Raw genomic sequence first — 3,597 nt, 5'->3', positions numbered from 1 at the left:
AAAAAAAAAAAAAAAAAAAGGACAAATGGGATCACATCGAATTAAAAAGCTTCTGCACAACAAAGGAAACAATATCAGCAAAGCGAGGAGATAACCCACAGAGTGGGAGAAAATATTTGCAAACTATCCATCTGACAAGGAATAAATAACTAGAATATATGAGGAGTTCAAACAACTCTGTGGGAAAACATATAATAATCCGATCTAAAAATGGGCAAAAGATTTGAAGAGACATTTCTCAAAAGAAGACATACAAGTGGCAAACAAGTTGATGAAAAGGTGCCCAATATTATTGTTTCTAAGACATGCAAATCGAAACTACAATGAGATATCATCTCGCCCCATTTAAAATGGCTTTTATCCAAAAGGCAGGCAGTGACAAATGCTGGCAAGGATGTGGAGAAAAGGAAACCCTCATACACTGTTGGTGGAAGTGTAGATTAGTACAACCACTATGGAGAACAGTTCGGAAGTTCCTCAAAAGGCTAAAAATAGAGCTACCATGTAATCCAGCAATTCCACTGCTAGATATATACCCAAAAGAAAAGAAATTGATACATCAAAGCGATATCTGCACTCTCATGTTTATTGCAGCACTATTCACAATAGCCAAGATTTGTAAGCAACCCAAGTATCCATCAACAGATGAATGGATGAAGAAAATGTGGTACATATACACAGTGGAGTACTATTCAACCATAAGAAAGAATGCGATCCTGTCATTTGCAACAACATGGGTGGAACTGGAGGTCATTTTCTTAAGTGAAATAAGCCAGGCACAGAAAGACAAACTTCACATGTTCTCATTTATTTGTGGGAGCTAAAAATTAAGACAATGCAACTTATGGGGGTAGAGGGTAGAAAGATGGTTATTAGAGTCTGGGAAGAGTGGTGGTGGTGGGGAGGGGGAATGGTTAATGGGTTCAAAAATAGAAAGAATTAATAAGACCCTAGTATTAGCTAGGACAACAGAGTGTGTATAGTCAAAAATAATTTAATTGTATATTAAAAAAAACTAAGAGTATAATTGGATTGTGTAACACCTTTGTGTTACAGTTGATGTACCCCATAAATATATACACCTACTTTGTACCCACAATGATTCAAAAAAAAAAAAATTTTAAAGGAACCTTCTAAGCTGATTGGTGGAAACGAGATTGGAAGAGAAAAACGGCCTATTAATGTAAGAGTGAAGACATTCTTTTAAAGTGGAACCCAGTATAGTGCTTTACCATAATAGGTGCTCAGTAAATAGTTGTTGACTGGTAACATGACAGGGTGACATCACTGTCTACCCACCTCCTTAATAGGCTACTACTTTTCCTCTAGCATAATCATCTCACTTGCTAGCATTTCCTAGTCTTATGATCAGGATGTGTGTATCTACAAAAGCAGTTTTCAAATTTTGGGTGTCAGGACTGCTCTATAACTTTAAAAATTCCAGGACCCTAAAGAGCTTTTGTTTATGTTGGTTACAACTATTTGGTATTTACCATTTTAGGATTTCAAACAAAATGTTGTAATCCTAGAATACACAAATACATAATCCATAAGTCATCCAGTGAGTTGTCATCACATGCCATATAGCCTCTGGTAATTTTCACTGTAAACTCAGAATGAAAGTAAAAAAGCACATCATACAGTTAGTTTTATGTAGCAACTACAAATGATTCTTTTTTTTTTTTTTTTAAATGATTCTTAATGTATTCATCAAAGCAAGGTTTCTCACCCTTAACGTTATTGACGTTTTGCACTGGATAAATTTTGGGGGGTGGGGTTCCTGTTCCATGCAGTGTAGGATGTTTAGCAGCATCTCTGCCTCTGCACATTAGATATCTACAGCCTTGTTACCCCCATCCCCAGTGTGTCAACCAAAAATGCCTCTATATTGCCAAATACCATCTCCCCTGGTTGAGAGCCAACTCATTAATGGAATGAGAAAAAAGAAGGTTTTTAGCATGTTACCCATGGAGCTAGATTGCCACTTCATAAGTTTAACATGTCTAAATTTAGAAACAGGTGAGTCAGAGTAAGTAATTTGTCCATAGTCACACAGATACAAGTTAACAGAATCAGAATTTGAATCCCAAAGTATGCCTTATTTCAAAGTGATGCTCTCAACTACTGTGCTGTTATAATCTTTCCGTATAACTAATATAGTATATAACTTGTTATATAAATTACCCTGATAAGTTTTGGACAAAAATGGTACTCTTTGGAAATATTTAGGTTTCAGATAACTTACAGTAATTATCAAATTTGCCAATCTAAGATATACCTGAGCTAATAGCACTTCACAAATGTTTAATCTGATAAATGTTGCTTTTAGACTGGACTTTTAAAGCATTGACCACAAGTTGACATTACTGACAAATTTTGTTTCAGAATTTTACTCTTTAGTTTAAAAAATATTAGAAAGATGTATTTTTATGTCAGTAGAACACAGTGAATGTTCTACTAATTTTCTTTAAGATTCTCATTTTTCTAAAATAACCAAGTAACCATGACAACCCATTTGACTTTTTATAACCTAATTAGTTTTCTGCTATATGTAATAATTTTGGTCTTTAATATGGAAGATTGTAAGGAATAACATTCTTAATTTTAGAGATTCTGTAAAGTGGAATATGTGGGAACTATACAACTTATTATTTTATATATAAACCTAGATAGACAGACAGACTGTTCCTAATCCTGATGATACATAACATCACTTCTGGACCTTTTTAAAAATAATGATTCCTTTGGTCTTTTTCCAGAGATGGTTAAATTTGGACTGGAGATTCCAGCATGAGCTTTAAATAAAAGCTTTATAAATGATTGATGTATAGTCAACCTTAAGAATCAACTAATAAAGACATGATAGAGCAATTTAAGAAAAGGACAAAGAAGCTGGGTATGGTCACATGTCTGTAGTCCCAGGTACTTGGGAGCCTGCGGCAGGAGGATCACTTGAACCTAGGAGTTACAGTCCAGCCTGGGCAACAAAGCGAGACCCCATCTTTCTTTTTTTTGTTTTTTTGTTTTGTTTTGTTTTGGTTTTTTGTTTGTTGTTGAGACAGAGTTTTGCTCTTGTTGCCCAGGCTGGAGTTCTATGGCACAATCTCAGCTCACTGCAACCTCCGCCGCCCGGATACAAGCAATTCTCCTGCCTCAGTCTCCCGAGTAGCTGGGACTACAGGTGCTCACCACCACATCCGTCTAATTTTTTTGTATTTTTAGTAGAGGTGGGGTTTCACCATATTGCCCAGGCTGGTTTCAAACTCCTGACTTCAGGTGATCCACCCACCTTGGCCTCCCAAAGTGCTGGAATTCAGGCTTGAGCCACCACTCCCGGCCAACCCCGTCTCTTGAAAGAAAAAGAAAAAAAAAAAAAGATCACTTTTTTTTTCTGATTAAAAGTGTTGTATTGGCACCATGGAATACTGTGCAGCCATAAAAAAGGATGAGTTCATGTCCTTTGCAAGGACATGGATGAAGCTGGAAATCATCATTCTCAGCAAACTAACACAAGAACAGAAAACCAAACACCACATGTTGTTTCTCTTAAGTGAGAGTTGAACAATGAACACATGGACACGAGGTGGGGTGCGTCAC

General features: G+C 36.3%; 1 protein-coding gene across 2 annotated transcripts in view; it reads left to right on the top strand.

Moving 5' to 3' along the window:
* TLK1 (tousled-like kinase 1) overlaps positions 1-3,597 on the top strand; it is a 160,380-nt gene that overhangs the window by 78,987 nt on the left and 77,796 nt on the right. The window lies entirely within an intron of this gene.

Source organism: Colobus angolensis, unplaced genomic scaffold (assembly GCF_000951035.1).
Source record: "Colobus angolensis palliatus isolate OR3802 unplaced genomic scaffold, Cang.pa_1.0 Scaffold247, whole genome shotgun sequence".
NCBI lineage: Eukaryota > Metazoa > Chordata > Mammalia > Primates > Cercopithecidae > Colobus > Colobus angolensis.
Note: the sequence above shows the minus strand (reverse complement) of the source record. Positions and strands in the feature narration are given on the sequence as shown.